Raw genomic sequence first — 13,383 nt, 5'->3', positions numbered from 1 at the left:
TCACATTCCACTATTTCCCAGCAAGCTTTGCAGACGTGCCCCGACAAGTCCCAGTCATTACTGGAGTGGTTGAGGTGCTCCAGAGTTCCCCACCTCAATGTATCAACAGAACTGAGACTTAACCCCAGGCGGATTTCTAAAATTACGCTACTGCTCTGGTGTAAAACCAACTTTGATGAACAATATTTCATCACAGACACTTTTAATCACTAAAGAGCTGATAACAGCATGTTTCCAGCCTTCATGTGTAGTGTTTCTTGTGAAGTTATGATAATAGAGTAACCTACGCTTCTTCAACTTCACAAAGTCAACAACAGCATATTCGTATAGGTATGGGGCAAGTACAGACACCTCGCTCATATAGGCCTGGTATGATTCAGAGCCTATAGGGTTGATTCACGCTGTTATGTTAAGGACTGTCTCAGCAATGCAGAGAGACATGTTTAGCAGTCCTGGGCCCCTCTCCTGACCATCCCCCACCCCGGGACTAGCCTCCCTACATTCCTGAAAACATTCCCTTCCCCCTGCTAACCTGCAACAAGGGAGGGTCCGACCCGTGCACCTTTATTCGGCCCTTTAGCTCCAAACGAAGCCTCATGCGATGACGTGATAACTGAGGGGAAATGGCAAGTCCACCGAAACAAATGAGGCCTGAACTCAGAACTCAAGTCCAAAAAGAACTGATTTTATTTCTCAAACACATGCGTTGCAACAGTTACATTTGGAGGTTAACCTACGAAAGGGGAAAATCCACCACTTGTCTCCCAGGGGTCCCGCGAGCGTTGAGCATATCAGAGGCTAAATGCTATGACAATACTATTGCACTGCTAGAATGGATGGTACAGTAGTGCAACATCGTCAGAGCAGCTGACCTCAGCACATCAGCACGTGGACAGAGGGACAGCCATCTTTTCTGACCACACACTGCTTGTTATAATAATAACATTAACCGGCATCTTCCACCTTATCAGCAAGAATATATATATAAAAAACTAATTATATTTTTCAAATTATTTTCAATAAAAAATAATAATTTACATAGGTCTTTTGCTATATATATAGATATAGATATAGATATGGATAGATAGATAGATAGATAGATAGATAGATAGATAGATAGATAGATAGATAGATAGATAGCAAAAGGTCTATGAAAATCATTTTTATTGAAAATTATGAAATAAGATTGACAAATTATTATTTAAAATTGCTTCTTTTTTATATGGGCATATATGTGCATGGTTGTGAGTCAGTAATAATAATAAAAGCACAAATAATACTTTCTTGAAACTGATTTGAAGCAAGTTGGTTTAAAGTTTACAGTAAATTTGCACAGTTTGTCAGCTTTCATGGTTTTCCAGGGCTTCACATGTTAAATAATGTCAGAGCAGGTGAGGGGTGAGAGGTGAAGGCCATGGAGGGAGGTGGAGGGCTCTTTCTATCAGCCAATGCCCTTTTAATATTGCACTGCTCTTCTGATTGGCCAGTAGTACAACAGAAAAAGGGCAATGGACAAAACATGGTCAATATTACCATACAATCCTTCCCCTCATTACATTTGATCAGATGCATTGCATTTATGTATATTTGATTTTCTATAGTTAATGCACATCAAAGGAAAGAGCAGCTGACATTCATCAAAGTATTCCTCCTCACTACCAAATAATTAGTCCACACACAGTGACTAAATGATGGCAATATCCGCTAAATAAATTCAAAAAGAAAACTTGGCAAAATAAAAATGAAAACCACAATAAAAAAAAAAACAAGCAGATCTTTCCCATGTCTCTCTGCTTTACAATGAAATCTATTTGTTTTAGTTTTAATAATGCAATTACATAAAAAGTTACATTTTAAATGAATGTTTCTCTGATCCAACTTCACTTTCTCCAGGAGCTGGGAATATGTCAGGACTTCTGACAGTCTCGGTTAAAACTATTCCTGAAACAAATCGAAACAAACTTTACGAAAAGAAAACAAAAACAGAGTGGCAGTTATTTTGCTTTTTTATGCCATGTACAAAACACCAATGACAATCTTACTTCATGGTGCCCACACCTTCCTTGTGAATTACCATGATTTGTCTTTTCAAGCCTTTTATAGTACAAGTTAGGATTAAAAAAAAATAATAATAAAATAAATAAATAAATAATAATAATAATAATAATAATAATAATACAAACACTTAAGTATTTCTTTGCCTTGAAATAGCTTTTAACAACGAAGCTTAATTAAAACTTATATTGACAGCAGAAATTTCCAGGCCACTTTTGAAAATCCCTAATATTTGGTTTTCCAGGACAGTGGGATCTCTCTGAGGTCTATGAGCTATATATTTACACACACAATTAAAAAAGAAAAATACAAATATATTTTAAAAAAAACACACACACACACACACACATATTTAAACGTTTTAAATACATTAGTGAGAGCTACTGAAATAAGAAAACACTTTAAGAGGTTGCTTAATTTACATTCACATTTTCAAAGACTTGTTGATAATCATAATAAACTTTCCGAATTACTGTCTACACCTAATGAATTCTACAATAATTTACATTCGAATTCTGACCGAGTTAATAATGGAATTGAGTCGAATTAAGCGCACTCGCCGCTTTCGCGTGTTTGTTTTGATTCGGATTAAATGTAAAGCATCACTAGCCCAACTAAACTTCAGCAAACAAACGAAATTACAGTTAATAACGGTGGCGCGTTTACATTAGCTCAGATTCACACGGTTTAAGAAGGTAAATCGTACCGGATCACTCCATCAGAGCATGCATTTAAACACTGGCAGTTCATCTCGCCTTCCCTTGTTTTCTTGGACAGCAAACCCTGCGCACATAAACGCTGCAGACTAACGTTACAGAAGAGATCTCGTACCCCGGGTCTGATGGCACACGGTCCTGATGCGCATGAAAATTAGGCGAGTGCATTGGTCCCATCCATCCAAACTCTCTTTTACGCCCTACAGCTCCCGCCATTTCCACCCAATCATCCCAAAAGCATGAAGAGCACACAGTGAACCCCAAATTCATGAATGGCAGCGAACCAAGGGAGGGACACTCCGTCAGAGAGAGAGAAAAAAATGCAGAGGTAGAGTGAGAGAAGAGGAAAAGTTGAGTTAAAGGTGCAAAACCTGGACGCCTTCGTCTTCGGTCCTTTTTCAAACGGTAAATGCATTAAGACTATCCGTCTGCGAGAGCGCGTAGTTGAAATCTTACCGCGTGGCTCTGCGAAACAAACGAGCAAATGTGAAGACGCGCGGCGTCGCGGCCTTCCAGCGTCAGACTCCATCTTTGACTAGTTGACATTCAGATCCAGCCGGAGCAAATGCCTCATTTGCATGCGCGGCGCTGATTGGTCCGCTGCTGCGCTAGTCTCTGCCGTGCGACCGCCCATTGGTTGAATTCTCAGCTCCTCGTCGCTGTGACTCGTGCTGTGATTGGATGCAAATCTGATACCGCCGCTGCATACTTTAATTGAACAACAAATACGCGACGCACTGTGTGTCTCATTCACAAAATCCCCATCATCACCGGATGACACTTCTGCCGAAATGCATGCGTTCGAATTATATATGATGACAATTCCTTGTTATATTATATGATTTCTTTATTATTAGCAGTTTTAATGCAAAACTCAATACTTAAGGAGGGTTTGAAATGCTATGTTTTACGCAGAAACGTGAAATCCAGACTCTCTTAATTTTCTGTGAAAATGATGTAAACAGTCACATGAACAGAGATGTTTAATTTCATTTTAACATTTGAAAGATGATGTCTATGTCAAAACACAATAAAACATCTCATTTAGATAGAACCAGCGCATGAGGGACATAATATTTTAAGCTGTTTTATGTTTTGTTGATTTCTTTGTCTACTAAATCTTGATCACAGATGTAAGTGAGCACACTGATTATCATGATAAAATTAGATTTTTAAGTATTTCTTACATTAAATGAAACAAAAAGGAAAAAATGCATTTAAAATGAAATGAAATGAAAACATGATGCATCTATGCACTGGCTCATATATGTCAGCTATAACTGTGATCAGAAATCAAATTCTGTTAAACTAAGATTTTTAAAACTTTTTTCCCCATTTGTTTATTTAGGAAAGGTGAGGAACATATACATCTTATTCACATGCACCTTTTGTTCTTGAAGCTTATATGGCTACAGGGCTGCATAACAAAAAAACACAGATTTAAAAAAAAAATAAAATATTGTAACAGTTGAGAAATATACACCTTTCTTTTGTGAGACTTTATACACAGATTACAGACATGGATTTTGTGGGTCTGGCCGCAGCAGTGGGCTGAACCAGGGCTGATTCTGGGTGGCGCTTGAGCTTTGATTGACATCTGGAGGAGGGTAGTGGGCTGTGAAATGTGGCATTCTTGGCCAAGGGAGCTGAAATAATGGTATTGTTTAGTGAGAAAGGGCCCGTTCCCCCCCTTTCCCTCTCACTGTCCCCCAATCTGAAGGGATCTGATTGTGCGGTTACTCTGTTAAAAGTGTTTGATGTGGGTAATGCATTCAACAGACTGCGAGGAAAACTAGAAGGGATGTTCTACCTCTGTCTTTCCGTTGGCCATTTAAAATCATAACTGACTCCAGAGACACACACTCGTCTTACTCAACAGTAATGCTTGTTTCGTTTTTAATAGTAGCATATATTCACAGAGAAAATGTTTTACCACTCTACATTAATGAACACAAATTATATATATGTATACACTCATGCATGCACATACACGTCATGTTATGTAACTGTAAAAGTGTTCCTTAAAAGTAAGTAAGAAGGGCAGTGGAACTGTATTTTGTATGTGCAGTTATTTTGGAAAGCACAGTTAAAAGAAATCAATTAAATTCAAGAATCAAGTTTTTACCAAAATATTTGTATTTTTCTTTTCCTTATATTTGTATTGAATAACAACATATTTGAAATGAACACAATAAAACACAAACTAATTTTGTGGAGGAAATGAAGTGCTAAAATGCTTTAATAAACTTGTGGCTGTTATATTAAATATTCTGAGAATTAACAACAAAATGACAGCTGGCATAATTCGCAGGAATGATTTAGAAATGTGTTTAAATTCAATTGTACAGATCTAACTGGATTTCATCAGTTTCATCATGTCACCTCTGATTTCACAGTACGAAAGACAGGCTTTCACGTCTTTGGAGAATAAATTTATAATAATTATTTAGGAAACTAGGAAAATGGTCAAGTTCAATTTGTAACAGAAAAACTGATTTACACAGAAAGGATGGAATCAAATCTGCATGAAAATAACATATGTAATTGATTCAAATCAAAAGTAGCAAACACAGACATTTCTAATTAAATAAAAAAGATTTCCTTTGGTAGAGAAGCTCATTTACATTTCTTTGGAGCCAAACTGTCATTTTCAATTTGGGATAGTGTCTTGTGTCTCTTCAGGGTTTTGATTTAATAAATACATTAAAAATAGAAAGATTATTAAAATTGGAGAACGTGAGAAGGTGTTTAAAATATAATTTTCAGGGTTTTAGGGTTTAATTCTTGCTAGCTCATAAACTATCTACTGATTTAACCCATAAAATCATAGAAATGTATCTATTTAGGCTGATTTAGCAAACGTTAAGTAATATTTTTACTTAAATAAAAACAGTTCATTTAGATGATACTTTATGCTCTGATTCATAATTCTGAGTTTAGTTTAGATCATTCAAATGTCATTGAAGAACAAACTAAAATACATTTTAAAAGTCACACAAATTTAATCGAAAGAGATAAAATAATGTTAACCAAAACTGTTTTATTTTTTTTGACTGTTCAAACACTATTATTTAATTTGAGTTAATTCGTTTTAAATGCTTCCTGTTTGATCTCCAGCAGTCATACCTGAACGCTGTTTCCGACCGAGAACAGGAAACCTTTCAAACATGGGAGGTAGAGTTTTGTTATTGTTCTTTCTTTTCCCCAATTCCCTTCCTCCAAAAATGTTCCTCCCCTCTTCCTCTGCCCTTTAACCTTTCCCTGCCTACCCTCTTCTTCTCCATCTCATGCCTCTCTCCCTCATGGATCAGTGCTGATAGACAGTCATTGATCATATCCCGAGCCCAACAGAAGGTTAATCGCTGGCACAGTGGGTGGTGACATGGACGGGATGCGAATCCCTTTGAGATTCATCACTCTTTTTGGAGTTGAGACCCCACCTCCAGTTTACCAGCACTTTCCTCCCCCCTGTTTTGCCTTAAGAAGTGTCGTCTTCCCTTTCCAGCCCAAAGCGGGTGTGTTGAGCGCATGCCCAGCATTCCAGCTGTGTGGTGAGGAGTTCCAAACATCATAGCATTTCTGTGGGGGATTCCAGCCGCATTCTGAGCTTATACATGCCCGGGACGTTTATAACACCTTCACACCCGTCCTTCATTCCTAAAGCCACTGGTTGAGGTAACATTCCAGAACTAAACTGACAAGGAATTGTGAGGGGGAAAAAATCAAAGCAATTATAAACTATTAGAATTAGATGGAATTAAAAAAGCATAAAGAAACAACAATTACTTATTATTACACGAAGAATCAGCCTGGAGTGTACGAGGTCTTTAGTAATCTAAATGTATTTACTTGACATGAAATTCTGGAAGGTGACATGTCCTGACATGTGAGATGTTTTTTTTTTCTGTGCATCTGTAAGATTTTTTAAATGTTTTTGAAAGAAGTCTCTTATACTCAGCAAAGGTGAATTTATTTGATCAGAAAAACAGTAAACAAAAAACTAACATTGCCAGGTATTATTACATTTTAAAATAACTTTTCTATTATAATGCATATTTAAAATGTAATTATTTCTTTGATGGCAAAGCAAAATTGTGTCACGTGATTCCTTCAGAAATCATTCTAATATGCTGATTTGCTTTTCAAAAATACAGATTATTATTAGTTTATATATATATATATATATACAGTCGTGGCCAAAAAAATATATATATATATATACAGTCGTGGCCAAAAGTTTTGATAATTACATAAATATTGGAAATTGGAAAAGTTGCTGCTTAAGTTTTTATAATAGCAATTTGCATATAATCCAGAATGTTATGAAGAGTGATCAGATGAATTGCATAGTCCTTCTTTGCCATGAAAATTAACTTAATCCCAAAAAAAAACCTTTCCACTGCATTCCATTGCTGTCATTAAAGGACCTGCTGAGATCATTTCAGTAATCATATTGTTAACTCAGGTGAGAATGTTGACGAGCACAAGGCTGGAGATCATTATGTCAGGCTGATTGGGTTAGAATGGCAGACTTGACATGTTAAAAGGAGGGTGATGCTTGAAATCATTGTTCTTCCATTGTTAACCATGGTGACCTGCAAAGAAACGCGTGCAGCCATCATTGCGTTGCATAAAAATGGCTTCACAGGCAAGGATATGGTGGCTACTACGATTGCACCTAAATCAACAATTTATAGGTTCATCAAGAACTTCAAGGAAAGAGGTTCAATTCTTGTAAAGAAGGCTTCAGGGCGTCCAAGAAAGTCCAGCAAGCGCCAGGATCGTCTCCTAAAGAGGATTCAGCTGCGGGATCGGAGTGCCACCAGTGCAGAGCTTGCTCAGGAATGGCAGCAGGCAGGTGTGAGCGCATCTGCACGCACCGTGAGGCAAAGACCTTTGGAAGATGGCCTGGTGTCAAGAAGGGCAGCAAAGAAGCCACTTCTCTCCAAAAAAAAACATCAGGGACAGATTGATCTTCTGCAGAAAGTATAGTGAATGGACTGCTGAGGACTGGGGCAAAGTCATATTCTCCGATGAAGCCCCTTTCCGATTGTTTGGGGCATCTGGAAAAAGGCTTGTCCGGAGAAGAAAAGGTGAGCGCTACCATCAGTCCTGTGTCATGCCAACAGTAAAGCATCCTGACACCATTCATGTGTGGGGTTGCTTCTCATCCAAGAGAGTGGGCTCACTCACAATTCTGACCAAAAAACACAGCCATGAATAAAGAATGGTACCAAAACAACCTCCAACAGCAACTTCTTCCAACAACCCAACAACAGTTTGGTGAAGAACAATGCATTTTCCAGCACGATGGAGCACCGTGCCATAAGGCAAAAGTGATAACTAAGTGGCTCGGGGACCAGAATGTTGAAATTTTGGGTCCATGGCCTGGAAACTCCCCAGATCTTAATCCCATTGAGAACTTGTGGTCAATCCTCAAGAGGCGGGTGGACAAACAAAAACCCACTAATTCTGACAAACTCCAAGAAGTTATTATGAAAGAATGGGTTGCTATCAGTCAGGATTTGGCCCAGAAGTTGATTGAGAGCATGCCCAGTCGAATTGCAGAGGTCCTGAAAAAGAAGGGCCAACACTGCAAATACTGACTCTTTGCATAAATGTCATGTAATTGTCGATAAAAGCCCTTTGAAACGTATGAAGTGCTTGTAATTATATTTCAGTACATCACAGAAACAACTGAAACAAAGATCTAAAAGCAGTTTAGCAGCAAACTTTTTGAAAACTAATATTTATGTAATTCTCAAAACTTTTGGCCACGACAGTGTATATATATATATCTATATAATATTTAAAAGAAATATTTATGGTTAATCACTTTTCCGGAAATCTTTTTGATCTTTTTTTTTTTTTTTTTTCCAAAATTCTTTGATGAAGAGAAAACTGAAAAAGAACAGCATTTATTTGAACTAAAAATATTTAGTAACATTATAGTCTAAATGTCTTTACTGTCACTTTTGATCAATTTAATTTACCCTTGCTGAATAAAATATTAACTGGTGTTTTTTTTAAAGCTTATTGAACCCAAAGTTTTATATGGTATATTACAATTGTCAAGTTGATAAATCTTAAATTGTCATGATTTTTAATCACTCTTTTACATTAACTAGATCATTTTAAATGTAAATTATAAATTATATAAGCTGTTTTATTATATTATATTATATTATATATACTGATGTATGCCTGAAATATTTGTATTTAATATAAAAATAGTTAAACAAGAATTATAAAAATATAATATATATAATGGTATCACAGATTTAAAAAAAGAAATGTTCTAAAAGGGGGTTTCACAGTGATGCCATAGAGAGAGAGAGAAAAAAAAGAAGACCCTTCCCCAAAGAACCTTTTAGTGAACAGTTCATAAAACAACCGTTTTCTCCTTTTTGTGAAGAACATTTTTACTAACTTAAAGAACGCTTTTCCACTTTAAAGAATCTTTTGTGGATTGGAAAAGTTCCATGGATGTTAAAGCATCCTCATGGAACCATAAATGCCAATAAAGAACCTTTATAAAGTTCCAAATGCTAAAAGTGATATTTTATATTTCTATCTAATGTTCCAGCCACATGATTTTTGTGTTTATAGTAGCCTACTGAAATGTTACTCCAACTTTTAAATTAACCAGAGAACCTAAAATACACATTTTCATCAACTACTAACAAATGTATTCGGCTTCTAACATCATTTTTTTTAGCACTGCCGGCGCGCTCTGTGAGAGCCAGAGGTCCAAAGTACTTTCCAACGCATGTGTTCCTCAGTAGCTCCTCCAATCCATTAACTAAACTTCAGAGGAATTCCTCACTTCATTTGACAGAATACATGCGGAATGTACACAGGGGTCAAAGGGCAGCAGGCTGGAGGAGCCCACAGGGGCACGCAGACCTTATCCAAACAAGCCCTGAGGGTCGGGGGGAGGAGTGCTGGACGTTACTTTAAAGATAACCTATAATCAAAGCATGCACCTACATCCGCCCTTCATCAGTCCTGCTCAGTAACTCTACACCACTTACATTCTGTATGATTAGAAGCAAACAAATAAAGCTTCGGCTCTTATTATGGAACAATTGACTTTCTTTTCCTTTAATGTAACACTTGCCTGTTTACGTAAGTGAATAAGTGTGTGTCAATAACATCTGCTCTTTCCATTCAACACACTCCTCATCCAGTTAACTTCATACTGTGGCTCAGCCATGCGACAATCCACACCGTCCCAGTGGAATCCTGCACAGCCATCCAGACCGAGGGCCTTTGGGTGCTCTGGCCAATGTGTGAACAGGGGTGGACCCTAGAAATTCCACAGCCACAGCGTCTCTCTAACACTTGCTTGACCTTAACGACCCTCGATAACCCCCCTCTCCCACAACCCCGATGCCCTGATGGACATTTCAAAGGCCAGCAGATTAACCCTACAATGTCTCACATCTGATGTATGAATTTCTAAGGCTTCTAAATGATCAGCATGAGCAAAACTTTGCTGATAAACATGTTGTACACAATCTACATGCATTCTGTTGTCTGATCAATATTTATTTTTAGCAAGTAAAACGTATTTTCATATAACTGTAAAAACAACCATCTTCAGGTTGTGGTACAGATGTCTTTTTGCTGTAAACTTTACTGATTTTTATAAAGTAAATGTAAGTATAACTTTCATATTGTTATTAGTATTTCAAGATGAACATTTACTGGACTGAAGCAACTTAAGTTGATTATGAGTAGGCTAATTATATTACTTTATACATCATTCTGTATATCATGTAGTATTAAATATGATACATCAGGCTTTGATGAATGATGTTCATTTCTCTATCATCATTGCATTGGATTGTATGTTTAGACCCCACAATAAAAAACTACAGAACTTTGATTAAAATAAATAAATAAATACATAAATAAAAACTTATTTTGTCTTACTAAGACATAATATTGGGAGATATAGTGTCAAGTTATATTAACATGCATTCTATAATTCTGTTATTGTTCTTAAAAATCTCTTGAAATTACACTGCAAGCTATCATTTCATCATGCTTTAGTAATAACAAAATGCACCAAACTGCATATTTTAATACACATTATGGTATTTCTTAATTATGATTCTCCCGTATCATGCTATATGAGCCATAAAAGCTTGATGTATCAAATATGAAACAAAACATAGCACACATGCAAATAAAAAAAAGTTTAATTTGTCTAAAGGTTCCATAAAAAATAATAAAATAATTCCCCACTATTATTTAATATGTCTTGTTTTACAGGGTTAAAATGATTTCTTTAAGTGTGACGTGTGTCATTATCGGGATGCCATGCAGACATATAGGCCTACAGATAAACTATTTGCAGTTTGATTCTTCTCAAAAAGTAAATCATATTAAAACCTTAATAAAAAAAAAGAGCTATATTTCAAGCCCAATTAGATTTGTGTTTAACCAAAAGCTGTATTTGGAAACAAATTTCGCCCAGTCGTCTTCTCAGCCCAGCACTAGCAGTGTGTTGAGAGCCTGCTCTCTCTCTGGTTGTGTTGATTCGGCTCTCCACACGTGCACGAGCGGCCATTTCCCCTCGACGCGCCTCTGCACGGGAACTGACGTCACAACCTCAGTTAATTATGGATTCAATTATTTAGAAGAATATTTTTCCGTATTAATGCACGTATTATACATCTTATAATCTTAACACAAACGTATTGGTTTCCATATTTACATTTGGTTTAAGCCTTACAGTATTATTTTATTAGTTATTCTAATTACAGAAATCCTATTAAATAAAAATGAAAGTTTATAGAGTCATAAAATAGAGGCAGGGATGCAGTGGCTGTGAGAGTGAGCTGCAGTGAGGTTACATTGCCACCTTGTGGTCGCAAAGTGAACGCCATAAAAGAAATTTATCACAAGTGTGACTTTCCATTATAGTAAGGTCTAAAACATAATAATGAACTCATTAGTCACTCTTAAAAAATTCTGTAATTAGCTAGAAGGTCATACTGGACCAAAAACAAATACCACTTACGACCAGCTTGTATTCAACCAGAAACACATATTCACACTGCACGGGTCTTAATGCACATGAATAATAATAATAAAAAAAAATCGTTAATTAATTTCATTGCACTGTGAAACATACAGTTAGAGTCATGTTTATTTACAGCAGAATCCTGACAGAGGAGAACAAAGGGGAGGTTATGATTGCTGAAATGTTTTCAGTACAGCTCATTTGGATCCACATTTCACTACACCTTTTAATTTATTTATTCAAATCTTTTTTTTTCTTTTTTTTTTTTTATACAGAATCCTTTTGGCTGTTAATGTTGATAGCCCAACAGAGCTCAGCGCCCTCTGTAGGCAGGGGTGAGGACGATGGAGGAGAAAAACAAAAAAAGATTGAAGTACAAAACGAAAACCCACAGCATTAGGGGGAAAGTGGAGAAAAAAATACAAATAATCGGATAACAACAAAAGCAATCTTCCATAAAAAAATGAACATTTTAGCTTACTTTCAATGCAGTCATCATGATGGTCATTTATATTGTTCTTTTTTTTGTCATGTCTGTAAGGGTGGCAGAGGGACAGTGAGGTGGTTTTTGGGTAAAACGGTGTCCGTGATGCTCAGGTTAACCTTGTCCCACTGCCAAGCAAACGTTCATACTGAATATTCAGGCAACGCAGTGCCAATGTTTGCGCGAGGTTCAGGCCGGCCGCGGGGGTCAGAGCGGTCCAGTCTCGTTGCCTCCTCTCCGTTTTATGAATTTTCTTGTGCGACTGTTCGTCCATGACCCCATGTCTGCGTCTCAGAGTTTCAGAGTGTCGCACTAGCGCGGTTGCTCTGGAAACGCAGCTTTGAAGAACGACACGCTGTACAATTGACATGCAAGGCCAGACGACTAACAGATTAAAAAACAGGTAACAACAGGTAAAAAAGAAAAAAATAAAGAAACAAAAAGCAAACACACACACACACACACACTCAATTCCAGTTTCACCATTACAGAGCCAACTGGGTTGAAGGAATGACTACAAAAAAAACAACTAATGCTTGAAATACTAGCGGAAAATTCATTGTTTAAATAACTGAGCTTAGTACGATCCTTACCCACTTCCCCCCATGAGCACGACTGAGCTCATCTTCAGCAGTCCATCCAGAGCCTGTGGAGCCAACGCCATACATTCATACATAAACACAAACGCAGATCATACACAACCTTGTCTTCATTGGCCGAGATGACCGGCCCGTTGCGATGGAAGAGTTTTATGGAAGAGGCAAAGAAGTGACCTATGCAGATCAATTTATGAGGGCAACAGGAAAGAAATTAAAAACATTTCCCATTTGCGCAGTTTGAGATCGAAAAGTTACGAAATGAAAACCGGTTCCTATTTAAATTCATCCTCGCTCTTGTTCGCTCATGATCTCACGCACGCTTGCACCTCGACATGATAACCCCTAATACATGTGTACACGTATATACATAGAGCTGTACGCCCCCACAATTTATAATGCATCATTTCTGTATATGCCAAGAATAAAATCTTTCTAAATAAAATACATGTTTCTGCGAAGGAAGGGTTTGTTAGAAAAGGGAAACTGGCGGGCGGG

Source organism: Cyprinus carpio, chromosome A10, assembly GCF_018340385.1.
Source record: "Cyprinus carpio isolate SPL01 chromosome A10, ASM1834038v1, whole genome shotgun sequence".
NCBI lineage: Eukaryota > Metazoa > Chordata > Actinopteri > Cypriniformes > Cyprinidae > Cyprinus > Cyprinus carpio.
Note: the sequence above shows the minus strand (reverse complement) of the source record.